The 27217-nt window shown below is 53.4% G+C and overlaps 1 long non-coding RNA gene across 1 annotated transcript; it reads left to right on the top strand.

Moving 5' to 3' along the window:
- The first annotated feature begins 1069 nt into the window (after positions 1 to 1069).
- Positions 1070 to 26668, top strand: LOC105496809 (uncharacterized). Its single transcript, XR_011616648.1, has 4 exons — positions 1070 to 1257; positions 18888 to 19039; positions 19525 to 19716; positions 21758 to 26668. It is a non-coding gene; the product is annotated as an uncharacterized lncRNA (long non-coding RNA).
- The last annotated feature ends 549 nt before the right edge of the window (positions 26669 to 27217 follow it).

The following is a 27217-nucleotide window of genomic DNA, read 5'->3' as shown; positions in this document are numbered from 1 at the left end:
CCGCCTCCACCAACCTGGCCAGCAAGTGTTAATGCGCCCTCCGCCCGCGGTTCAGCCCCGATGCGCGCTGGACCCCGCCTTCCCCGCCCGGGCGGCGCGGCGGGAAACGCGCTCTGGGCCAGGGCCTTCCCCGACGCGCACAGCCCTGTGGCAAATCGCAAGTGCGGTGGCCTCCCGGTCGTGACCATCGCGGGCACAGCCGGCTGACTCCGGTCCTCTCGGCCGGCCGGCGTAAGTTCCCGCGAGGGACCGCCTACCCACTCTCCCCGCCCCGGGAAGGACTGCGCAGCGCCCGGGATTTTTCGGACTCGCCCAGCAGCTTGCGAGCGGGCGGGCAGCCGCCGGGGCAGAGCGCAGGCGGAAAACGAAAGCGCAGCACGAGTCGCGGCCGCTTTGTCTCGGGTGCCGCGGGCCTGATGGGGGTGAGTGAGAACCCGCTGGCCCAGCGGCGACCCAAACCGCACAGGCCCCGGAACAAGCTGCGTGCTCAGTCACTCACCCATGCCCGCACACCCTCGCGCTCTTGTGCACACGTTAGCACACACATACATGTCTTGATGCACATGCAAACCCGGTAAATTACGCAAACAGACGTGTAAACACACCCATGCGTGTGTGCACACTCATGTGCAGAGGGCGCTCAGGCATGTGCGCACCCACTAATGCGCTCGCTGACACAGAAGCTTAAGGCCCAAAGGAGCTTAAGTTCGCACTCACTCCCACTCACGCGTACACACGCCACACTCGAATCTGAACTCACACGTAGTTCAGTTGCCCTCCCCCACTCCCAACACACACTGAAAACCCGCCTATTTGGCCCCGCGGCCCCCATTTTCAAAGCACAGGTTCCGATTTCCCGAGAGATGGCAAAGGCCCTGGCAGGAAGTTTACAGGGTTTAAAGTAAACAAGTTCTGGGGGATTCTTTAATAATAATAATAGAGAATTCTGCGTGCGCAGCGCGGGAGGGGGGAGTTGGCCTAATGCCCCTGTGGGCTCGGCCTGCCGCCGCCGCGGGGGCCTCTGACACTGCGCGCCAGGCCAGGTTCCTGAGAGCAGACAGCGCGGGCGGGGAGCGCGGGCCAGGGCGGCCCTCGCGCGCCTGGCTGCCAGCCCGCAGGGGGCTCGCACGCAGACCTGCCCTTGCCACCTCAGCCCTAGGGTGCGGGCTGGGGCGGTGGAGCCAGGGAAGGTGGTGCGGAGAGCCGAGCGCAGGACTGCGCAGGAGCCCCGGCGCAACGCTGTGCGCACAGACCCAGGTGAGTGCTGCTCTCTCGCACCGACTGCTGGGTGCCGGGCCCGGCCTCTCCCTCCAGGGTTCCCGGTTGGGAAGAGGGGGGTGAGCGGTGTTTTCGCGGGTCATCGCGAGGAGCCTAGAGGCCAAGCCCCGGCGCGAGCTGGGGCGAGAGGCGTGTGCCGGGCTCGCAGCACTGCCCGCGGCGCGGCGCGTTCAAAGCCCACCCGCCTCTCGGTTTCTCCGGATTCCTTGTCTTTCGCTAACTACCCGCCCCCACCTTCCTTGCTCGGACGCCTTCATTTTCGGCGGGAGACTCCTTGTCGCCTTCGGGGCGCCTGGCACGTCGGTGCGAGGAGCTGGGGGGCTCGCCGGAGCAGCCTGCCGGGCTGTCGCCGCCTCCTCCCCCAGATCCGCGCTCGCGGGAGAAGAGAGCCGCCTTCGCGCTGTCCTTCCGCTGGCCTCTCTGGGTCTCCGCGCTCAGAGAGCCTGGCCCGCCTAGGGAAAGAATGAGTGTGGGACGTGACCCGTAGTGTGTGGTTGTGCATTTACGCAGGTAAACGCTTTCTGGCAGACCCGCTTCCACTTCACACAATCAGCTCAGCCTCCGCGGACACAGATACGCTCCACACCGCCCACGGCCTCGAACACCCTTCCCAGCGACCCTCACAGCTCAGGCGCCCCCCAACCCTTGGACCAACACACAGGCCTGCCCAATGGGGAGGGCACACTTTGGTTTAAGTGCACACCTCATGCACGCCCACGTGTTCTGCACTGCGCATTCGCCCACGCATAGCCAGACGCCGCGCTCAAATAATAAGTATCGCCACTCCACACGTGCACACGCGCCCACGCACACATGCATTCTCACATTCTCTATTCTTTCTTTCTTTCTTTCTTTCTTTTTTTTTTTTTGGTTGGCAAATGGCAGTTGCAGATGAGGAGACCCTGGCCTCCGGAGGAAAGTTCTGTTCCCAGGAAGGGGTCGCTACTGCCGACTGCCAAAGCACATCTGGCCTTTAGCAGAGGGGAGCAGGGAAGCTGCACAGCTCTTAAGCCAGCTAGGGGTGCAGGACGCACCCTGGGGCTCTCTGCAAGTGGAAATAACATTCTTCCTTCCCCTCGCCCCTCCCCCACTCATGGGGCACCTTCAAAGTGAGGGGGTCTCTAAAGCATGAACTTGGGGAGCCCTTTCCCAGCAGCCTCCTTCACTCTTGGGCCTTCTTCATTTGGGGAAGGGAAGCAGCAGGTCCCATCTTTGGCTAACCCGGAGATCCTTTTTTTCTCCCTTTCCACCCTTCTTTCTACCCTTTCACCCGCTCTGACAGTAAGCCAGATCTTACAGGCCAGCCAGCCATGGAGTCCAGGGTAAGAGCCGGCCCAGTAGGCCTGGGAGTCTCAGGAAAGCCAAAGATGGAAGCTCTCCTCAACTGCTAATCTCTACTGCTGGGTGTGTGTAGAAGTGGGGGCGTGAGAGAGGAGGGTAATTAGCTCCCAACTCTGTAATTTGGAGGGGACCCCCTGAATTCTGGGGAAAACCACAGTCGTAGCAAGAAGGGCTTTCCTTCATGCCCAGAGACTGCATTCTCGGCTCTTAAAATGTCCCTGAGAGGTCTCCCTTAATCCTGCATTTTTAGGATGGAGAAACTGAGGCCCAGCATGGACTTGGCACTCATCAGCCAGCGCTGAGAGGTGAACATCTCTCTGTCTGCCCTCTGTACGCCCAAGGACAAAATATCCTGGCTTTTCACCCTTCCGGGTGCCTCTGTGTAGGCTGGGAGTGGAGAGAGTGGGGCTTAGAAAACAAATGCTGTCACCACACAGCCCTGGCTTCCCAGGCCCAAGGGGACAGAGAGCCCCATTGGAGAACTGATGGTGATAAAATAGCAATGACAACTACAAATACTGTGATAATAGTAGGCTCATCCACTGCTGCCCAGGCACCAGGCGCTGCTCCTCACTCCACAAACTGCCCTTGTCTGCTCCTAACCTTCCTCTTGGCTGTCAATTCTTTGAAAACTAGTCAGACCTGCCCCCACCCCCAGAAGGTGCATATTTGTGACATTCATAGAATGATTTTGAAGGTTTCACCAAATGCCTGGAGCCCATCTGGGAACCTGTGAGGCACCAACCATGAACACAGGACCCCGGTTAAATGTCCCTAAGAAACTTGCTTAATATTCCCCGATGCCCCTACCAAGTCAGTATAATCTCCCTCTTCCCTCACAGATGGAGCTCGGCGAGGTCACTCCAGATCCTAGGTCACCCTGCAGAGCCAGTATCCAAACCTGGCCTGATTGCAGAACCAGGGCGTTAAGTGTCCTGACCACGGGGTGAGGTCCGGCGGTGCCCAGGGCAGAGGGGTCCCTCTGCCGTGAACCCCAAAGGCAGGGGAATTTGAACTCGCCCCACCATGTAGGGATGATGCACACGCTCTTTGTGCCTTAGTTTCTTTATCTGAAAAATGGAACTCATCATGGTTCCTATTTCTTAGGGTCATACGGAGGGTTGGACAAGACCATGCACGGAAGGCTCAGGTTGTGCAAACAGAAACAAAACCCCCAGGGGCTCAGTTCCAGGGACAGAGGAGAAAATGCAGACAGGGACAGAGATCGCCGGCAGCCTTTTGCTCTTGGATTAAAATCCATGAAGGCCGGCCCCCTCCCACCCCAAAACAAATCTGCGCCCCAGCTCCGGCCCCAGGAATCCTGAAATTGGCGGAGAGGGGTTGGCGGGGGTGTGTAAAAACAGACACGCCTGCGACGTCTCCCACTCCCCAGGCCCAAGGTATTTTTACTAGCTAATTGCTTAAGTGAAGCCGCCCGGGCCGAGAGCGCGCCGTAACCCGAGCGGGGAACCAGATCCCGCTCCGAGGGAGCCCGGGCCGGCCGCGCGGGCGGGGCAGGGGGCCGCCGACCACCCACCGCGAGGGCAGCCGCCCCGCCGGCCGCCGCCGCCCCTGCTCGGCATTAACGCAGAGCCCGCGCCCTCCTCGCCCCCGCTCCCTCCAACCCCCTGCGAGGCGAGGTTCAAACGACGCCTCAAGGTAGGGCGGCCAGCCAGGACCCGACGCGGGAGCTAGGCGGGAGGGAAGCGGCCTCTCCTGGGGGCTTCAGAAGGGAGGGAAGGAGGACCCGGCAGGGGGAAACGAAACTCCACGGCCGGCGGAGGGGAGCGGGAGGTATATTTGTGGGTGAAAGTGCAGCCCTGGGGACTAGGGGACTGTGGGGAAATATCAGGTCCAGCGGGTGGATTATAAGATGATCTGTGTACAGATACCTGAGATACTCCTCGCACACTCTAGATGTGCATGCGTCATGCTGCTGGCGTGCAGAGGACTGTGGCCCGCACAGCCAGCACAGGGAAGGGAAGAACCTAGGTCTCCCTTGGCAGAAGAGTGTGAGGTGGGCGTCCAGTGTGAGTGGCTGGGCGCACAGAACAGCGAGAACTGTGCAAATATATCAGCCTCTGTGCGGGACAATCCAGAAGGATGTCGGTACCATGCGGCGGTTTCACGCCTAATGAATATTTTAAGATGTGAGCAATGCAACTTGTTATGGAAACCCAATATTTGAGTCACAAAATGAGGTGCTTTCTACACAGAATATGAGCAAATGTGTGCACAGCATAATAGTGTTATGTACACAGAATCTTTCAGATGTGTGCAGGATAGCATGTTACACACACGTTAAATGTTGCTCTGGGAGGTGTGCACCAAATAACGTATTCCAGACACAGAGTCCTGCAGGCTCTGTGAGCATAATACCTAGGGTACACGTACACTGTGTGTGCCCTGCAATGGGTTCCATGCAGGGTGCACTTAAAATTGTATACAGTGCAGTGCCTGAGGGAACAGAACTCCATGGGAGACCCGTGGATGCAAAACGAATTCTGGCTACAGCACGTTGCAGGGACAGGGTCCACGTGGTGACCAGTACTCTCGCCACCCAAGCATCAGGGCATGGGTGCACAGTAGCGCATGGCTATGTGAAGGGAAGACTGTCCCAAGGTTTCCACACCACCTGACACGCAGTCGTAGTAAGAAGGCAATAATGCAGTGACCACACAGCGAACGGTTTCCGAGCCCTGGCTGTGCCCTGGCTAGGCACCTCAAGGTCATCATCAGCTCACAAAATCCCACCGTAATGCTGTCAGGAAGATTCTCTTTTGATCTCAGGTCCCCTGAGACACTCCGACTTTATCTTTGTAGACATCAAGTGACATTTACCGGCTTTGTGGCTCTGGGAGGGGAGTGGTGGCAGCTCTTGGTGTGGAGATGGACAGACAGGTGTGGTGGGTTCCCAGTGGGCCTATGAGAGGCCATGTGCTCAGGCACAGAGCCACCTATCTGCAGTGGGCAGAGGGAAGACGCAGGGGCAGGTGAGATGTACGGAACCTGCAGCAGAAAAGGCCCCAAATCCTGGGATCCCCCAGTGTCTGGGGGTGATGGCACTATCAGGAGAGCTCCTGGCCTGAGCCACACGTATTAGGGGGGCTGTCTTCACTTGTGCCTGCTGCTGCCTGATCAATCTCAAACCAAGGTAGTCAGTCAGTGTCAGGTAGCAAGCCAGGCTCTGGGTTCCTCCCCAGACTCTTCATGGGGGTACCCCAAGGTGAGCAGGAGAGAAAGGCAGCACCCCCTGGTCTACCCAGCCCTGCCACATCCACTTAGCACAGAGGGGGCTGGGAACCCACCTGTGGGGACCATCAAGGTCAAGTTTGGGGAGCAGCTGTGATGAGGGTGATCCCTGGCCCCAGGCCCTGGCAGTGAATCTCCTCTCAGCTGAACAACATAGAGAGGTTCATAGTTTGGTCATGAAAAAAAAAAAAAAAAAAAAAGGAAAAAACAAAAAGAAAAAAGGGAAAAAATGAAAGGAAAAAAAGAAAATAAAAGGAAAAAAAGAAAAGAAAAAAAGTCTGGTGCTTGTGCTGCTGCGGCCTGAGCTCGCCCCTTCCACCGGCCCTTTTACCCAAACGCACGCATTTACCATGATGTTCCTCAAGGAAATATTTGACAACATTGCAGCCCAGGAATCTCCAGCCCTCTTCCCGGCGAGATTTTCAGATTTCTTGCAGCTGCAGTACATGTGGCTCTCAGAAGCAGAAAGCGCCTCAGACAGTGAGCTTCCCGGTGTTCCGTTGCTGGACGCCCGGCCCATCTGCAGCTCTGTCTTCCCACAGAGGCAGTGCCTGAAGCATCCCGATGGATTTTTAATCTCTGCTTCCTAGACAGTTGTGCTTGGAAAGATGGCAGTAATATTTTCCTTACAGCATGAATGCGTGTGTATGGGGCGTGTAAGTTGGGGGGTGTTGAAGAGGCACCAGAATTTGTTCCTGAGCACAGGGTCCACATTGAAGGAGATTGATGACCAAAATGGGCAGCAGAGAAAGAAAGGGAGCGGGCTGTGACTCAGTGGCTCTCTGTGGAATTATAAGTCCTCCTGAGACAGGGAGGGAGCAAGGCAACAAAGAGAAAATAGATTGGAACGTGAATGGGTTTCTAAAAGACAAACAAAACCAAAAGGAAAACATAAATTAAATTTCAGTGCGCAGGTGTCGTGTAGTTTCCGATTTGAAAGAGGTGCAATAGACGTGCATGCTCACTCCACAGGGAAGAGGAAATCAGAAACCAGGGAGACCCCTGGAAATGGGGACCATGGAAATAGAGGTGAAAGGGGAACGCGCTCAGGTTTATTTCTTAATCAAAGGTAGCAATTTGCTCCCAGAAATCTGCTAATGTGGACACTCAACCTGTGCCCGTTGGTCTCCATTTACGGCTTGTAATGCCCTGTCTATTCCCGTTTAGAAGTTGTTGAAAATGATGCAAACAAGTTTTTGTTTTGTTTTATTTTGTTTTAATGGAGAAAACAAAATCCACTCAGCCAAGTGATGGCAGGCTTGGGAAGGGAGGAAGGGGCTTTACCGGCTCAAAGATGCTGCCCACAGTCCCTGAGAAAATGGAGGCACCTCCCTCTTCTCACACCCTCCTCCAAGGCTAGTTTGGGTCCTTTTTGTCCCAGCCGGGTTGTAGTTGAGCCACTCCAGGAACCCCTTGAAGGATTTACACTTGGATGTGTGCAGACATGTACAGACCCACCGGCCTGTTTTGTTTGTTTGTTTTGCAAAATCGATTGGAGAGCCAGATCCTGTGTGCCTGGCACAGGCAAAGGTAACACAGCCCCTTGGAAGTCAGTAAAGAAGAAAAGTTCAGGGTGGGAGCCAGGTGGGTTGCATACAGAACAGAGGCACAGTGAGGCAGAGGGACCCCTGCCCACCCCAGAAAGAGACCGAGGATATTCCCTCATCAGAATTCAGAGACATCTAGAGGCTCAGGGACAGGGGCAAGGCCCCAAGAGACATATACAGAGATTGTGGGACAATCAGGGACTCAGCACAGTGAGGGAGGCGTGGATGGAAGGCAAAGACGTGCAGAGAAACAGCAACACACACAGGCACATATGCACACATGCACACAACACATGCGCACACCTCACACAGAGAGAGCACACAAATACAGAAAACACACAAATATACAGGCACACACAGAACACACAAATGCACACACAGAGAACACACACATACAAGCACACGCATACACAGAACACATTCACATGGATGGATTTCCTTGGTTGGCTGTAGGGAAGTATCCTGAGAAAGAAGGGGGTTTGGGGTGGCCAGAGCCCCACTCCAGAGGCCCCCACTCCTGGCTCTGAGTTTAAAACCCTGCTTATGCAAGAGGGGTCCGCAGAGGTGGAGAAGGGTTCAGTCCTACCTCTGGTACTAGCTCTGGCCTTGAGCAAATGATTTAATCTCTCGGTGCCTCAGTTTCCTTATCTTACGGTGGGGATAATGTCAGTCCCTATCCACAGAGCTGACATGAGGACCAGGGAAGGAACACCTGAAGTGCGTCCTGCAGGGTCCGGCAGGGGTGGGGGTGGGGAGATGGGCACCGTAAACTCAAACCACGGCTACATTGTTAAACAAACAAATATAGGCATTAGTGATAAGGAGTGTGGGTCCCACCTGGTTAAGACTCTGCTCCACGGTTGTGTGACAGTGGCCTGTGGCTTTCTCTCTCTGTGCTTGGTTTTCCTCATCTGCAAAACAAGGACAATGCCAGCACCTCCTTTCTGGCTGGTTGAGCTGATTACGTTCATTAGCAATTGTTAGCTGTGGTTGTTACTGGTGGCGGTGCAGAGCACCTTTAAGCCTGGCAGTTTAGGGTCAGGGCCTGGCATAAGCATAAATGGGAGTCTAAGCTCTCATGTGCCAGTGGATGAGCGCCTTCCACTCTGGGCTCTTGGGGTCAGCCGGTGGCCTCCTTGAGCCCTTGGAGAACTCAGAATGACCTCTCAACACCAAGAAGGTGCACAGTCTCAGATGTAGCCCCCATCCTGTCATGGCTGGGCTTGGTCCCCAGTCACCCTCTGCAGTCAACAGAGCCCCTCATTAAGGGGCCCCCACCACATTGCAGTGGCTGCCCGAGAACTGGGTCAGAATCCCACCTCACTGCCCCATCTGCTGTGTGGTCCCTGAGAAGCTTCTCCACCTCTCTGAGCCCCCTTTCTCTTTTGCAGGCTAGCAAGAATAACAGTCCCTGTGCCCTAGGGCAGCCATGAAGACTAAATGGAAGGATAATGCTGTTATAATTAGAGAACCGCTATCATTCGAGAACCACTGAGCGCCTGCAGTGTGCAAGCACTGTGCTGAGGCATTGCCGTTATTTGGGCAGTTACTGTTCTGAAGCCCATTTCACAGACGGGAAAGCAAGGTGCAGCACAGAGGCAAACAGTAAGGGCCCAATAAATGCTGGACCTATTTTAAGGCACTTTCCTCCCTTCTCTTAAAGTCAAAAGTGCAGACCCCTGTGGCATCTGGACTCTAGGTTGCCTTTGGCAAGCCCAGGAAAAGCTGGGGGTTGGGGGGAGGCTAGAAGAGGGGGAGGGGAAATGTCCTCATCTACTCGGAGGCTCTGGCAAAGTTAAGGCAGGTTTGAAAGCCCTCACGTCCCCCTTCCCCAACTTCCCACAACACCTAAGAACAAAATAACAGCTTCTAGCCTGGGGTCCTGCCTGGGACCACTTCCCCGGGGAAAGCAGGGGAAATCTGAGGCCTCCTGGGGAGGCCCCACCAACTCCCACCCCCACTTCCCGGCCTTCACTCCCCTACAGTCCAGTTTCTGAGAAATGACAGGGTGGGTGAAGGGTGGGGGTTTTGTCCTGAACATCCTCTCAACGTCAGCACTCTGTTGCTGTTTTGCTGCGGGGTTGGGGGAGGCGTTCATTCGCCCTTTGCCCCTCCCTGGGTGTTCAGGGCGAATCTTTCTTGAAGGCTTTTGCAAGTCAAAGAATTGGAGCAGGAGAACTTTGAGCAAAGCGGGGCCCTTGGAGCAGCTCGGACTTAGCTCCTGGGAGGTCAGAGGGGCCCCTGTCCCCCACTCTGCAAAGCAGACCTCCCAGGGGAATTCCTGGGAGTAGGGGCCCCTGACTGGCCCAGGCACTGTCTCTACCTGGGGTGTCATAGAGACTGCTCCTGTGCGCCTCAACATAGGGGTTGGAGCGCTCCTAGCGATGTAAGTAACGCGCCCTATGCCCGCGTCTTCAGGATGATTAGTTTTTCCTCTCACTGCGTGCTCACCTTGTTACCAGCCGGCAGCTTTCTGACCTCTAGATTTAAAAACCAAATGGAGGCGAAACATGAAGTAACCACTCAAACTTTCTAGTCCTTTTATTTTGAAACGTATTTTCTCGATGTTTGAAATACACCAAATCTTTAAACAATTTGACCACACAGAGATCCTAGCGCCTATTCGTTTTTAAAAGTGATTTCCGTGGTTCACTTGGTTTTCATATGGGCACTGCATTTCTCTACCCCAGTGCCAATTAACTCTCATCCCGGGATTTTTTTCTTAATAGTTAGCAATTAATTACCTGCAAAAATTCTATCCCTGACATAAGTAGATGTATAAGACCCGCTATTTTAAAAAGCATAAACCTCAAAAAATTTTAAATATTTTGTTATATGCCCAAGGTCGGCATTGATCCTTTTATCTGGCCTCTCCTCCCACCTCCCTTAGGGTCTGAAAACCAATTCGTTCCCACTGTCAGCTGCAGGCAAAACTTTCTCTCCGCGGGGTCACTGTTTTTCCCCCAAAATTGAGCTGAGATCCATTTAATGCACCATGAAAACTAACTTAATTAGGAATCAAATTCACTGTGTTGTGAGACCAGCGGTAAGCGTCCAATTCTCCCTCCGCTGCCGCCCCCACATTTCTCTGCGTTTTTTGCGTAGCCGCCTCTGCTGAAGTACGTGGCTCCAGGGCAGCCGCCCCTTTGCCGCTGCCCACCTGCCCCTGACTTCTCTCTGCCTCTCTCTCTCCTTTTTAAGCAGCCGAGGCGCACTCTGGTTTTGCAAGTCTGACATTCTTTACGTCGCCTTCCCGGAAAAATTTGTCCAGGGCTGGCGTTCGGCCGAGGCGGTGCATCTGACGCCCGGAAGAAGCAGAGCGCGTTTCTTTCGGCGAGGACCTGGGACCCCCGCGGGTTCCGGGGGCGCCACCCCTTGGGGTCGGCGTTGGGACCTGGCTGCGAGGCGGCTCCGCGGCCATCACGGCGCCGGCGGCGGCGGAAGGGTGCCGGGCAGACTGGGCTGGTGACTGCTGTTCTAGCTCTGCACCCAAGCGCTCCTCTCCACCGCGGTTTGGGCTACTGATGGGTCCTGCCGGCGTGAACTCCGTGTTTATTATACCTTCACCAGCTCAGGGGAGGGGTGCGCGCCTGAGCGCCTGGGGTCCAGGAACGCCGGAGCTGCAAAGCCGAAAACTTTTCAGGCTGGGAAAGGGACTTAGGGGCCCCCTCCCACCACGCCTTTTTCGCACTCGCTTGGCCTTGACTTGGTCAAGGGCGGATTCAGCCTGCTTTCAGGCCTCAGGGCCTCGGGGCACGGGGGCGTACCTGGGACCCGCCCCCTTGGGGAGGCACCTTCTGGAAACCAAGGCCCCGCGCGTCTCCCGCCGGTACTGCCCCTAGGACGGTGGTGAAACTGCCCAGGTCCCGAGTATCATGATCATATTCAAACCCCAGCCCCTGCCCGCCCCAGCCAGTGGGGGAGAGGATTGAGAGTGGGAGGCCTCGGCGCTGTTCTCTGGATGGGACTGAGATTGCCGCTAGACCGTGACGCCTGGGTGGGAATCCGAGGTTCATGAATCTGGGGTGCCTGGAACCGTGCTTTCCCCCGGAAAACCCAAGAAATGCACTTACAGTGCGAGATTGGTTGGGACGTGTCTATAGGGGCAACGGGAAATAGCGAGTACTACGGATTATGTGCTAAGGGAGGGGAAGCAGATCGAAGGTCCATTACTTGCACATTTCTACGACGATTTGGGGCCTGAATCATCCAGGAAACCGGCTTTGTACTGCGCCTGACTGTGCCAGTGTAGACGGAGTCTGGGGCCGGGGCCGGCTGATTTTCCAGTGCAGTCCCATTGCAGTCCCCGAAAGCCTCCCAATTTTTAAAATTTGGACGGTGCGGGCCGAAATTGGGGTACAGACGGTGCGGGGGAGGGGCGGGTGGGGGACGCACAGATGTGCGACACCCGGGTTACTGTAGTAAGCTCTATTTGGGGCGGGGCGCGCCCGCGGAGACCCTGCGCGGCTGGAGGGACACGTGTACAGACGCGTGGGGGTGGGGTGGTTGTGAACTCGGGAACGCAGACCCGCGAGAACCGCCAGATAGTGGCTGCGTCCACTTAACCCAGCGGCAGAGACCCCTCCCCATGATTGCTCTTCCTCCACCAAAAGCCCACCCCAGCAAGCGTGGGCCTCCAACCCCAGGCCGGAGGTCCCAGGCTGCGTCTCACCTCCCGCCCCCTTCCCCCGTCTCCGCCTTGCGTCCGGCTTAACGAAGACCGCTCCGGTTCCAACTCAATTAGCTCGCTGCAGAGGCCGCCGCCGGCGTTGAGCTCCTCCAGCAATTAGGGCCGCGCCGGCTGGGGCCGGGGGCGGGGGCGGGGCGGGCAGGTAAAGACGGAACCAATTTGCCTAAAGGATTTATCAACAAGTGGCTTAACTAGGAATTTGCGTTGACAACTCAGCACCTCTGTCGGGGCTCCGGTGGCGGAGGGCCGAGATGACAGGCCAAATGGGGGGGAGGGGGCGGGGGGGGGCGTCCTGGGAGCCGGGAAGACCCAGACTTCAAAGCCATCCGAAACCACCTCGGCCGAGCCCCGCGCGCGGCGTGTGCCGAGTGGATCGGAGCACCCGGGGCGCATTGCCGGAACTCGGGGCTCGGCAGGCGGGCGATCACGGGCCGGTGGGCGCTGGACTGTCTTACCCGACGAAGTAGGTGGCCGTGTATATTTTTGTTCAAGTGGTGTTTATGTTAATGAAAAAAGGATGGAATTACAAACAGCCAGCCGATCGCGCCGCGGCCGCCGGAGACTCGCAGCGCTCTCGTCCCAGGCCCAATCAAAGCTAGCGCGCTCTTGGCCGCTCTGGGACCTCCAGCAGAAACCTTCTCCCCCCCTCCTCTAACTGGGTGAATTTGTCCTGCCCGCCTCTCTTTTTCCAAGTCGAGAACCCTCTGTTTGCAATCAGCCCCCTCACCTCGCTCCCCCCACCAACCCTCGGTAGCGCAATCAGGTTTGTGGATAAGAAAAACCCTAATTTAACCCCCGCAATTCATTCTTTAAGCAGCACTCAGCTAACGCTTCCGGGACACTCGGATGCGGCTAGAACTCAGTCTCCCTTCTCCCCTTCACCGCCCTGCTCTTTTTCATTTTCATTTTTTTTCTTTCTTTTCAATAATATAATTAGCCCGGATTTTGACATTATTTCCTGGCCAGCTGCCTTTTTTTTTTTTTTTCTGGGGGAAAGCAATTAGATTTTCTAAAGGCCCCATTCAGTCCTTCCATCCCGAGAGAACTTTTTTTCCTCGCCCCCTTTTCTGGAACCCACTGCCGTCTTTTCCTCCGACAGGCAAGGACCCTGGCTGTGCTGCCCTCCTTTGCTTTGGTTAGAGAAAAACCGCTAGCAGGAGAGACAACCCGACTTGCAGCAGCGGGAGAGAGACTGACCCACGCGGCTGGGTGACCTGGGCCGTGGCTGTGGCCCTGGAACAGGGTCGGTGTTGCCTGGGTCAGGGCAGCCAGGATGATACGGCCACCACGCCTTTGGGCGACCACAGCCCGGCGCTTCCAGGTCCGGTCCACTTACTAGACACCGCATTGCTGCGTCTCCATGGTGAAACGGAGCCTCGGCGGGTGTGTAGCCCAGTGGAACTTTCAGAGCCGTGTCTCATCTTTTCCTAGAGGACCTTTGACTGGGGAGATTTGGGTTATCCGCCCTATTTTCCCTGGTGGTCGCCATAGTCTGCTTGTGCAGATGCTGTTCCCTCCCTTTCTGGCTAGTTCAGCCCTGGTGTGGGTTCACTGGACCCCCGCCCGCATGCGGATGGAAGGCAGGGCCCAGAGAACACCCGACCTGGGTTTTCCACCTGGAGAGATGGACCTCCTGGCACGGTTGGGGCGCCATCCCCCACGCCCTGTTGTGAATCTCTGCTTTCCCGGTTACTACAAAGGAGACGACACTGCTTCAAACACGCTTTGAAGGCCGTGCTCACCAGCCTGGTAATCAGATTAGCACCCCAGCGGTAAAGAAGTCAGTCGATCCCAGGAAACAACACTTTCACAAGGAAGAGGAGACATCGAGAGATAATTACTGGACCAAATTAAAGTTTTGCATTTAAACTTTCTCCTCCCTGGAAGGAGAGTTTTTCTGAGGGTGGTTCCTTCCAACTCCTCCAAGGTTGACGTAGGCACCATGCTCACAGCATAGGGAGTGAGTTACATGGGGATGAGGCATTTCTTTGAGGACTTTGTCCCACTTTCTCTCCTCTGCCACCTCAAAGGAGACCAGCAGACCCCTTGATTGGGGTCTGGGAGGTTGCTGCCCCCAATCGAGGGTCAGCCTGGTGGCTTCTTCCAGGGCCTTGGGTAACAGAGTGGGTCAAGCAGGGGGAGGGCGAAAGACTGTGTTTTTAACTCCAGATCAAAGGATATTGAAATGGAAGGTGCAAACTAGGTGTGTAGGTGAATTTTTGAGAATAGCAGCATCATAGTTTCCACCGGATACAGCAAGTCCCTAACACATCTCCCTCCCAAATAAAAACGGCCAAGACAGAATAAAGTGCGCCTAAGTCACAGTTATCGGGCACCTCGTTCTTTCAGCGAACTATGATTTGTCAAACCCATGCGCACCGCTGACACTCCCTTGACGGCTTGTGTAGCCTTGACGTTGAGCAGCCTCGGGAAAAATCTGAGAAGAGTCAGGGGCGGGTGCGCCAAACGCCCGCGCTGCCACAGGCCTGAATCCTCCCCTCTCCTTCGGGCAGCGGAGGTCACAGGCTCCGACTGGCCCGTGTTTTCCGTACAGAAGCGCTGGAGTTGCAGTTCCAGGGGTGGGAGGCCGGGTGCAATTGCTCCGCGGAGCCCTTCCTGCTGGGTCAGCCGCCCTGCTCTGCCGTGCACCGCAATTTGTCCGACAGCGCGGGTTCCATTCTCTGAATAACCTTCAGCAGGTGCCGGAACTGGTCCTCATCCTAGCTTCCTCCGCGCCCTCGCCAGAGGGATAGACACAGGAACGCTTCACACTGGTGTTTAATCTGTCGTGATGGGTGGCGAGGCATGCGCCCAGGTAGCCAGTGTTGCGCTCACTCACGGGGGTGGGGTTGATTTTTTCTCCCGGTGCTTTGAAAGGAAGGGCGGCAAGCTAAAGAAGGAGCGAGAGATCGAAAGGGTCGCTCCCCAGGGGTAGGGGGCTCCCTATTCCGGCCACACCGGGGTGTTCCAGGGGCAGCCCTGGCCAAAGACTGCACCTGGCTGCTCTAGGGCGCCTGCGCTCTCCCCTGTCTCAGCGCCCCGGGCGCTGTGGGAGCCGCTTACTCCACCCGCACCACTTTCTCTGGGGCTGGTAGATGCCAGATGCTGAGCCCTGAACTCGCCTGCGAGCTGGTAGGGCCCCTTCTGCGCGTCCCAGCCATTTATTCCATCCTGCAATTAAACCCGAGGTCAAATATCTCCTTAACGACGCTATCAGGCCAGTGGCTTATTATGGCGTATATTTAGCCATAAAATATGGGTTGTAGTGAGGAGGAGATGAAAATTATTGTGTTCTGGGAATGAATCCTTTTAGCAGAAACCAGAGCTGTTATTTACCACGGAGAGCTAAGTACAGGCTTAGTCTTCTAGGCGACCCCAGCAGGATCAGCCGCTCTTCCAGGCCCTTTCCGGCTGTGCCTGTGCCCCCGCCACAGGCCTGGCACCGGCGCGCTGACTGTGCGCCACTTAGTGCATCCCAGAAGGAGCCGCTCTGGTCGCGGAGGAAGAACGTCCTCATGGAGCCTTAGGGCGCTTATGGATGTTGTTCTGTCTCAGTTCCCAAATTCGGATCTCCCTGCAGCCCACTCACCTAGTCTGTAGCGGGAAAGCCTTTCGCAGGATGGTAAGAAGATGGTGTGCTAGCCATGGCTTACTGTGGAACTATCTGGAGCTTGGTAGAGTCAGTACACCTGGCTTCTTGAGAGGCTGTACTTCTGACTGCCATGGGTGGGTTAGTTAACCTCTCTTGAAGTCAGTGACCTCATCTGTAAAATGGGGGAAAGGCCATGCCTTCTCCTGAAAGCTTAGGAGAATTAAATCTGACGTTAATCTGAAGCCTGTAGCCCAGTGCAGGGTGCAGAGAAGTTTAGTTCGTGGTGACCAAAGGACAAATCACGAGGAAGGGGATAAAAATGAGTCTTTGGGCTGCTGATATGAATGCATGAATGAAACCACTCATGTAAGGGGCTGTCAGTGATTTGGAGTCCAGGATTGGACAGCCCTAGGTTTGGGTGGGGCCCAGACTATCACCAGCGGTGCCCACCAGCTTGGGTAACTTTTTTCCCTTGTGCAGGATCCCCACCTGCCTGCAGGGTTGGACAGTCGTAGCTTTGTGGGCCGGGTGAGGGCAGACCATCACCCTGGGCAGTACCTGCTCTGGAAACCTGCTCAGAGTTGTCGTGATTTGCTGAGATCGTGCTCTCTGGTGATCAGCAGTGCTCACCGCAAGAGGAGTTGCTCACACATGCTCTCGTTCCCTGCTGCCTGCCCCACCAACCCCCGCCAACATCCTGATGTCCAGGTGGCCCCAGTTGGAACCAGAAGCTTCCAGACACACCATCGATGCTCAGCTTCATCCTGGCAATGCTGGGGAGATGGGAATTGTGTGCGGGGACATCCCCAGATTTAACCTCTCAGGAAGTGGCCGGGTGACCCACAAGCTACAAATATTTGGACAAACCAGATGAGGGAGTCCCCAGTCTAAATGTTTGCCCAAGGCCTCCAAGGGGGCAGATTAATTATAAGGCTAATGGGCCCCCCAGGCAGGGCAGTTGTGTCCTAGAGGAAAGTGGCCATGTCCCCCACCCCCACTGGCCAAGGCCCAACTTTTCTGGCTTCCAAGCTGGGCAAGACACCAGAACTTCCATCCCTTCCCTATGTATGTCCTGCTTAGAGATTCTGGGAGCTCCTGCCAGATAGATGCAGGCTGTGCTGGGACAAGAACAGATTCTACAGACCCACTCCCGTGGACACACACACACACACACACACACACACACACACACAAGTACCCTGGCACTACCTTCTTAGGGCAGCCTCCTCGTATCCATCTGAATACAGAGAAAGCAGCAAGTCCTGGGCAGCTTTCTGAATTTCAGTCCTGGCAAGGAAAGGATGCCCGTGGCCCTTTCTGGAGTTTCCTGCCACTCTGAGAGGGAGGCACTGGGTGGCAGTGCTATGTGACCGTGGCCACGTCCTGCTCCATCTCTGGCCATCTGTTTCTTCTTCTGGGAAATAGGGATTCTTTGTTAACTCTCCAGAGACCAGGTCTTTTGCCTGTAGCATTTGATGGTGCCATCATTTTTAATCATTTTGTCTTTCTCTGCAGTGTCACCTTCATCACCACCACTGTCACCCTCATTAAGCACACACCAGTTTCTTCACAAGCATTTAATCATCACACCTCTCCAAGGCATGTGGTATTGTCCTCATTTTCCAAGTGAGGAAATTGAGGTTCAGAGAGGTTGAGTAACTACCCCAGGGACACACAGCTAGTGAGTGATGCCACACTTGTTACCTCTCTGCATCATTTGTGCTCGTTGATTGGTGATTAGGGATCTGAGTGGGAGATTTGTTCTAAAGTGACCCTGGCACCCATGGCTAGGGCAGGGGTTCAGGGGAAATGCAACAGGTTTAATTATGTAGATCCACCATTTAACTTAGAGTTTCTATTAAACGATGCTGCAAGATGTAACGTTTGTTAGTCAGTTAATATAAATTTATGGCTTATTGCTATAAAACAATGTGCATTCAGAGCTTGAGTTTCACTGGGTTGCATCCTTTATTCCCCGGGAACTCTGAGGAGGGAAGATAGGCTGCAGGCAGCTAAGGGTTGGACAGACTGCTGGGTGACTCCACTCATCTTCCTTACCCTCAGGTGCGGCTAAAAGCTCTAGCTCAGACCAAGAGGGGGCCATGTCCGAAACAGGCATCACTGCTCCGAACTGGCTTCCTTGCTACTGTTCAGGTTGTTTTGTTGCTGGGAGGGTCCCCCATCTGAGATGACAAATGTGACAGATACTCTTGGAAGTACATGGTCTATTAGTCACAGCAAGAGAATCTGCCACCCAAAGCCTTTATTTCATTGGAAACTTGTTTACTGTCCGGCGAGCTGGCTGCTCTGATGAGGAGCCACAAGTACAATACCCCCATTGTGTCCTTCAGGACCTCAAAATTGCAGTTCTTACACAAACTCAGTTCTTGTTGTGAGAAAGGTTTTCTCTATGCTTCTTCCCCTCCAAGAGAGAGATTGAATGCTTTCCTTGTGTAAGGCTCAATCAAGCCGTGGAGGCAATAATGGGAGATGCAGGAGGATTAGGCTCCCTCAGGCAATCTTTTCCCTTTGGGGATCATACTTGGGCTTGTTCTTTGGGTTTAACACAGACGCTTACAGCTGACCTATAGGGAGACGGACACTGGGCACAGCCAGCCAGCATCTGGCCACAGGGAACCCTCACTCACTTTGCAAGGCAGTGCCCGATGTTTATGAGGCACTCCCTGAGTGCCAGGCACCAGGCAGAGTGCTGAGTCTATGATCTCACTCAATCCCCGAAGCAGCATAACGGAGGACGCTTCATATGAGAACATGGAGGGAAGGAGAGGTTGTGACTCGCCCAAGGGCACCCATTAGTGAGTGGTGGAGCCGGGTCTCACACAGGCATTCAGTTCCAGACCCCAAGTTTGCAGGGCACCTGGCATGTGCTCATCGCCACCACTGACACTGAACATGAGATGCAGGGCACGTGTGCAGGATGAAGGAGCGTCGACAATAGTGCATGGGATTGGGGTCTGGACTGGGCAGTGTTCAACTAAATCACTAAATTTATACACATCACATTTATGGTAAGCAGTTGACTGCAGAGCACCCTAGAATCACTCTTGAAGTTCTAACCATTGCTTTCCAAACAAAAGAAAGGACGGGCGTGTCTGTTTGTTGTGTGTTTTCGAGCTTGTGACTCATCTGGAGCATCTGTTCCTCATAAGAGCACTTTTCCAAACAGGATTTGTGAAGAGGTGACCCAAATTTCCAGACAAAGTTGGATGCAAACCGATTTGCCAGCAATTGCGTCACTGTCAAAACCAGCTCTGCCCGTGTCTTCCGAAGATACCAAGTGAAATACGTATAGATGTGATTTACATCTGAGAAACCAAGGCAAGAGGCCGTGGGAAGGGCCGGAGGTGGAACAGGACTGGACGGGAGCTGATAAATGGTTGTTTCTGAGTACTGGGCAGATAGGGATTGGTTATCCTATTTCCTTTACTTTCATATATTTCTTTTTTTTTTTTTTTTTTTTTGAGACAGAGTCTCGCTTAGTCGCCCAGGCTGGAGTGCAGTGGCGCGATCTCGGCTCACTGCAAGCTCCGCCTCCCGGGTTCACGCCATTCTCCTGCCTCAGCCTCCCGAGTAGCTGGGACTACAGGCGCCCGCTGCCTCGCCCGGCTAATTTTTTTTTTGCATTTTTAGTAGAGACGGGGTTTCACAGTGTTAGCCAGGATGGTCTCGATCTCCTGACCTTGTGATCCGCCCGCCTCGGCCTCCCAAAGTGCTGGGATTACAGGCGTGAGCCACCGCGCCCGGCCATATTTCATTTTTTCTGTAACCAAAGCAAATTAAAATCACCTGTCTTGATCTCACAGGGGCCAATGTGGGTTGTGGAGTGAAGCAGGAAGCTCTGCAGAGTTCCTTGGTCAAAAGGATGAATTACAAAAGAACCCCACGAACACCAAGAAGAAGAGAAGGGAATCCTGGGTATTTAAAGCCACAAAGAAACTTGATATGGTCTTGTCTCCTTCTCTCAACTGACAGTGAGAAACTGAAGACCAGAGAGGGTGAGTGGCTTATCCAGTTTGGCAGTCAGGTTAGTAGGTTAGTGATAGCACCAGGACTAGATTTCAGAACTGACATAGACTGCTGGTCCTTTTTTTTTGAGATGGAGTCTCACTCTGTCGCCCAGGCTAGAGTGCAGTGGCGCGATCTCGGCTCACTACAAGCTCCGCCTCCCAGGTTCATGCCATTCTCCTGCCTCAGCCTCCCCAGCAACTGGAACTACAGGCGCCGCCACCACGCCCGGCTAATTTTTTGTATTTTTCAGTAGAGACGGGGTTTCACCATGTTAGCTAGGATGGTCTCAATCTCCTGACCTCATGATCCGCCCCCCTCGGCCTCCCAAAGTGCTGGGATCAGAGGCGTGAGCCACTGTGCCCAGCCGAGCCACTGCTGGCCCTTTTTAAAACCATATCATGCAGCAGAAAAAACTAATTTAGTGTTTGCTGTTTGTCTTGCTCCATTTGGGCTGCTCTAATGAAGTGCCATTGACTCTGTGGCTTGTAAACAGCAGACGATTGTTTTCTTACAGTTTTGGAGGCTGGAAGTCCAGGATCAGGGTGTCGGCACTGCTGAGTCCTCTTCCTGGCTGTAGGTTTCCATCTTCTTGTTGTGTCCTCACATGGCAACAAGAGCTCTCCAGGGTCCCTTTTATAAGGCCACTCACCCTATCATAGGACTATCATAGGACCTATCATAGGACTCCACCCTCATGAGCAAATCACCTCCCAAGATCCCACCTCCTCATCCCATCACTTTGGGGGTTAGGATTTCAACCTAACCTAATTCCTATTTCACAATAGGAATTGTGAGGGGCACCAATGTTCAGTCCATAGCACTGTGAAATCATCTAAGACAATGTTCAGTCCATAGCACTGTGAAATCATCTAAGACAATGTTCAGTCCATAGCACTGTGAAATCATCTAAGACAATGTTCAGTCCATAGCACTGTGAAATCATCTAAGACAGGCAGCCAAATGAGTCTCCTGCAACGTATCTGGAAAAAAAGGTGAGCAACACAGCAAACTCCCTGTACATTCCAAATATCCAATATCTGGTTTGTGTCCAGAGCTTCTAGGTCGTGAGCTGGAGTTTTTCATTTTCTCAGGATGTTTTGGGATTTGCTGACGTATCTGTAGATGCAGTGACTGTACACAGAAGTCACACCTCTTCATCTTTTCAGACTCCTAAGATTGTGGCAGGTGACATGACTAACACACCACTTGAGGTGTTTTGAGTAGATGGGATTTGATACAGGGCTTGAGGTGCTTCCAGGATCACTGGAGAGGCTGTGTTCCATACTGGGCCTCCAGAAATGACTCTGGGAGCAAAGTAGGATTGGCACCAAAGAGCTGTAAACCGGAGGCGAGAGGCAGAAGGTTACCACTGGAACGGGTGGACTCAAGAATGCAAACAAACGGGGCACAGTGGTTTATGCCTGTAATCCCAGCACTTTGGGAGGCCAAGCCCAGGAGTTCAAGACCAGCCTGGGCAACATAGGGAGCTCCATCTCTACCAAAAAAAAAAAAAATTTATATATATATATATATATATATATATATATATATATATATATATATATATGTGAAAACTAGCCAGGTGTGGTGGTGTGTGCCTGTAGTCCCAGCTACTTGAGAGGCTGAGGTGGGAGGATCGCTTGAGCCCAGGAGATTGAGGCTGCAGTGAGCCATGATCACACGGCTGCACTCCAGCCTGGGAAACAGAGCAAGACTTTGTCTTAAATAATAATAATAATAAATAAAATAAGATGAAAAATAACACAAACAACTCTGGTTGCAATCCAGGGTCAGGAAGGCTCTGCCCACTTGCCCCTTGGCACCCCAAGGTGGATGCCTGGATGCTGGAATGCCACCACAGAAAACCTCGAGTTTCTATGCTGTGGCACCAGCAGGACGCATCAGGAGCTGGTCTCTGCCCCAGGTCTCTTGTGACTGCATCTCATTGGTTGAATCTCATTCACCTCCAGCACCTTGGCTGCAAGGGAGCCTGGGAAACGTTTTGTTTTGTTTTGTTTCACTTTCCAGACTAGGAAGATACATCCAAAAAGGAAGTGATTGCGCCACTGCACCCCAGCATGGGTGAGAAATTCGCTGGCAGTGTCAGTCGCTGTCTCCCTGCACTTCATCCGTCTGATATCCCAGTACCTAGTGCTGTACTAGGCACACAATGTACTTCAAAAGGAAGCATTAGTCTGCATTAATTATCACCAGTGCATTCGTCTGTATATTGTCTGTTCATTCAACAAATATTTAGTAAGAACCAGGCATTGAACTCGTGGTTAACGAGGGGCTTCCATTCTGGTTGGAAGAGGCAGACAGTAAGCAACATGAATGGGCAAGTCCACGGAAAGATGGTTTCAAATAGAGCTAAGTGCAATGAAGACAGTAAACCAGGTAAGGAGATAGAGAATGACGGCAGGAGGGACACACTTGACCTGGTGCCATTTGAGCCAAGGCTTGCATCGTAAAGAGTCAGACAGGAAACAATCCAGAAGAAGAGTGTTCTAGACAGAAAGCATAGCACATGCAAAGGCCCTGAGGTCACAGCAATGTGATGTCTTCCAGGATCTGGGAGGAAGCCAGTGTAGCTGGGACTGGGGGAGTAGAAATCTGAGAAAGCAGAGAGGATGGAAAGCGAGGGTGGAAAGAATAGGCAGAGGCTGTGGTGATCTTGCCAGCCTAGTGAGCCGGGAAAAGCATGCATTCTATTCTAAATGGGATGGTTAAGCATTGAAGGTTTTTAATGAGAATGACATGCTCTGTTGGTGGTTTAGACCATGTCTGCAAACTCTCTGATGCTTCTTCTCTGGAAGATGAGGTCTAGGACTCCTCCCCTGGAGTTGGGCAGGCCTATGAGATCGTTTGGATGGCTTGACTGGCAGAAATGACTCTGTGACTGTCCAGGTTAGGTGAGTAGAGAAGCTTCTGCCTGGGCCCTGTCTCAGGATGCACGCTTTAGGAGCTGCGTTGTAAGGAGTCCTTGTAAGGAGTCCAGCTACCCTGGACTCCTTGTAGAGAGGCCACAGAAAGTCATTCAGAGGCTCAACTGGGCTGAAGGTGCAAGGTTTCTTGCTCATGTGGCCATCAGTGGTGCTTGCTGCTATTGGGAGCTCCACTGGACTTTTGACCAGAGCTCCTCAGCTCACCTCTGTGTATCCTTGCCATGTGGCTAAGGCTTCTAACAACACAGAGGCTGGATTCCAAGAGGAGGGAAGTAGAAGCTTTCAGCCTTCTTAAGACCAGGATTCAGATGTCCCAGACTGTCATTGTATTGACCGGAGCATTTACAGGCCAGCCCAGTAATTTTTCCATCTCTGGGCAAGAACAGGTAGCATATGCCGAGGGTAGGGGTAGCATTGTTGGGGACCATCTTTGGAGCAGTGTGCCAAGGAGTAAATTGCTGGGCTGCTTTCTACCTGGGGAAGTTCACTGTGCTTGCTTGTGGAGAGTGGATTCTGTGCTCAGAGTCCACCAGGATTTAAGAATCAGCTCCCAGCCCTCCTCCCCTTGCCTCAGCCCGTGCATTAGGGCCCTGTGGTGAGAGCACTGAGCCATTGTGAATCAAGGCCTCTCCCTCAACCTGCATACTGACAGGCGAGAGGAGCTTTCTTGATTTTGGTCCTAGGCTTCTGCCTGTGGGTTGGATTCCAGGGGCACTCCGTCCTCCATAAACCAGTGACAGGTGCAGCCCCTCCATGCAAGCTGTCCACACTTCACCCTAAAGACAGATCCTGCTGTTCAGCAGCAATGTGAGTGGCCCACACATTTGCCCAGCATGAAACCGTTTTCAAATTCCTTTCCAATACACAGTCCCATCAGCCAGTCACATCACGGTGACAGCTCCTCGAAACACCTTTTGGTTTGCAGTTGCGTAGCTTAGAAGTAGGAGCCTGCACAACTTCAGGACTTCACAGAAAGAACACGCTTTGTGCTTCGAGAAGTTAATTGTGGGAATATCTTGCAACCTGCTGCTCTGAGCCTGTGCACCTGGGGTGTTTCCCCGGAGGTCCTGTGTATGTATGCGGATACTCATCAGCATGGGGTTTGGGGAAGCCTAGCACTGGAGGCAACCTAGGTGGTGCTCTCCAGGGGAGTGGGTAAGAGCCCTGCAGTGTATGCATATGAGGGGATCCTAGGCAGCAGTGAAAAGCATTGAAGGGAAAGCATGTTGAGCAGTGCTCTGAATCTGATCAGAGCAACCTGAACACATTTTAAACACAGGGCATCTAGAACTAGGGTAGAGGCACTAGAGCACCATAGACACAAACTCACATTCTGAAGGTAAATGTCCAAGTTCCAATCCAAGCCCCCTCGCCAACTGACCACGACTCCCCCAAGTTACCTGACCTCTGTGTTTACATCCTTAAAGTTAAGTAGTCAGGAAAGGGGGCTTGGGGCTTGCTACATGAATGGTTGCCACTCTCCTTTGCGAAGTGTAGTCCCCAAAAACAGGTGGAAGAGGGAAGGGTCCAATCAGAAGGCCGAGTACCAGCTGCCGTGAATATGCCAGAGCTGCTGGCTAGTGATATATAACTCAAATCCGGTGGGACAGCAGAGCTAGGGTGACCTTACATTCTAGGAAAGAAAAGATGCTTGTTGTCCTGGCTTTTTATCCAGCTTAAACAAAGATGGGCAAAGAAAATAATTTAGAAAATAGTAGAGATGAGCACAGAGAAAGGGCACAGATGGAAGCACAAACAGAAGGCCAAGTGATGGTGGAGGCAGACACTGGAGAAATGCCTTTGCAAGCCAGGGAATGCCAAGGATGCTGGTGACCCCGGGAGCGGGATGAACCTGGAACACGCTCTCCCTCAGAGTCTCCAGAAGGAACCGGCCCTGCATCACCTTTGGGACTTCTGGCCCCCAGAACTACACAAGAAAACGTTTCTGCTATTGGAGGCCATCCAGCTGGTGGTCATTTGTTATGGTCACCACAGAAAAAAATGTAGATTTAGGCATCTAATTTGCATATATAGATGTGCATGTGTATTTGTTAAATAAAACACAAGGCATAATAACTCAATGGACAACAATACAACTCATTAAATTGTGTTGGTTAAAAAAATGATAGATATCACCCACACATTTTTATGTGCTGGTAAAGAGAAAAATCCAAGACTACATAGGGTTCCTCTTATTTTAATTATTTTATTCTTTTAAACAACAAACAATGTGGCTAAAGCAAACAGAAATTATTTTTTCATGAAACAAACAGAAAGGGTTCAATGCACTGAAATGATCAAAATGATCAACCATTCCCAGCAGCGTGGAAACAGGGCTGGGGTTGCAGACAGTGATGTGTGTGGTGTGCATCTGTGGGGTTTGGGGTTTTGCTTATTTTGAGGGATGGGAGTAGAAGCCTTTCCGAGAAATGCACACCCAGGAGCGAGTTCCTGGGCCACAGAGCTGGCTCCCTGCTGACTGACTGGTTCATGGTGCAATCTGGGTTTGGGGGCAGCTTTGCTGTAGGCAGGAGCCTCAACCCTTCAGAACAGGATTCCACTCCTGAGACCTCATCTGTCCCTGAGTCTCAGGACACACCAGCCGGAAACTGCAACCCTTCTGTGTCAAGCAAACAGCACTCATGCTTTTGCAATTCCCCAGTGCTCCCAGCACACCTGCAGCATTTGGGAACACTGTTCTCAGTTTTCTCTGTGTGCTCATCTACTTGGATGCCAGACTATTATCATCATCCTCATTCTACAGGGGAAACTGAGGCACAGAGAGGTTAAAGTCACTTTCCCATTGTAGGGACAACAGGACTAGAAACCCAGAGCTCCACCATCCAACTGAAGGAGGAAGGGGGCTTAGCTGCGTGGAAAGGGGGCGCCCTATGGAACACACCCTTGGCTTCACCTTCACCTGTACTTGGTCGCCTCCGTTTCCCCTTTCTATCTTCCTGGGCCTCAGTTCAAGGGCCACCTCCTCAGAGGGGCTGTCCCCACACCAGGGCACCCTCCCCCCACTCCTCCCCATTTTGCTCTCTGCGTGGTGCCTTACTTGTCACTATCTGAAGTTATCCTGCTTTTGTCAGGGTCCCAGGGGCAGGGAATATTCTCTCTTGTTCCTGGAGATCGTTGCCTCCCCAGCACTTAGTGGAGTGCTGGCTCCCAGGTCCTGGGTCTGCATTCTCGTGGGCTTGGGCCCTGACCTCAGCCTCTGACATTTACATCCATGTCTGGAGTGCCAGGCACATCATATTTTACCCTCGATGGGAACAAGACAGTTGCCCCATTTTGATGTAAGAAGAGGCCAAGTCCCCTGGCCCAGGTCACAGCAACAGGTGAATTGAGAGCCAGGCACCCCTGACTCCTGAGTCCCAGGTTGCAGCCTGGCCTGAGGGCTGGGAAGACTTAAGGAAATTCCAAAGGAACAGTTACTGTTTTTGTTAGAAGTCAATAGCCATGAGACCAGGATGCTGGATGCCCAGGGTCTCGCCATCTGTAGATTTACACAGAGATTCCAGAAACGAGGCGACAGGCATGAAGTCACCCCACAAAGGCCAGGCCATCCAAGTAGGACACCCCATGAGAAGGAAGTGGGTTCTGTGCCCGCCTCAGCCTGTAAAAACAGGACAGCAGGGCAGAGGAATGAAGAGTCCCCATCCAAGGGCTCTGCGGGGCTTCCACACCATCCCTGAGCCATCCCCCTTGGGCCTCTGGTGAGCATGTGTGCGTGGGACACTAGGACCCTATTTTTTTAAGCCACTGTGGTCAAGTCTCTCCTACAGCAGCTGTATGTGCTCGGTAACTAAAAGATGCTTGCATGTCTGACTCCTTTTGCATTTCCTTGAGAGGCAGCAGTTCACCCCAGGAAGGATTAGGATGTTATGGTTGGAATGCAGAGAGAAAGCTTTTGATTTCCAAAACAGGCTATTTGAGTCTGTGTCATCCCAATAGCCCCGCAGTCCTGCATTCTGACCACCTGCCCTTTCCATAGCAGGAGTCAAGACCTCTGAAACAGGTTGTGGAGTTTCACAGAACCCACAAGTAGAGGAATCCCTGCCTGCACCTGCAATGGGAATCCTTCCGAAGGGAAGCCTGAGAGAAGCGAGGTGAGGCTGGGGTGGGTATGGCTGGGTGGGGTGAGGCTGGTGTCCTCAGGGTTGACCCTCATGGGGTAGATGCAGTCTGAGAACTCAGGGAGTCTGAGGACTGTGCGACCTCCAAGCAACTACCCTGAACTACTCATTCATGATTTTTAGATAGAGCCGCACTCTCCCCTGCAGGGAGGAGACAAAAATTTCCGAGATGGCAGAGAAAAATAGTCACCCTCATGTGGGAGTGCCCTGGGGCTGCCAAAGAAAATTACCACCACAAACTTGGTGACTTAAAACAACAGAAAGTTATTTTCTCCTAATCCTGGGGGCCAGAGCCTGAAATCAAGCTGTCAGCAGGCCTCTGTTCTCCCCAGAGGCTCCAGGGGCAGCTACTTCCTGCCTCTTCCAGCTCCTGGTGGCTCCAGGCACTCCTGGGCTTGTGTAGC

The sequence above is a fragment of the Macaca nemestrina genome, chromosome 18 (assembly GCF_043159975.1).
Source record: "Macaca nemestrina isolate mMacNem1 chromosome 18, mMacNem.hap1, whole genome shotgun sequence".
NCBI lineage: Eukaryota > Metazoa > Chordata > Mammalia > Primates > Cercopithecidae > Macaca > Macaca nemestrina.
The sequence above is the reverse complement of the archived record's forward strand: the minus strand, read 5'-3'. Positions and strand labels throughout refer to the sequence as shown.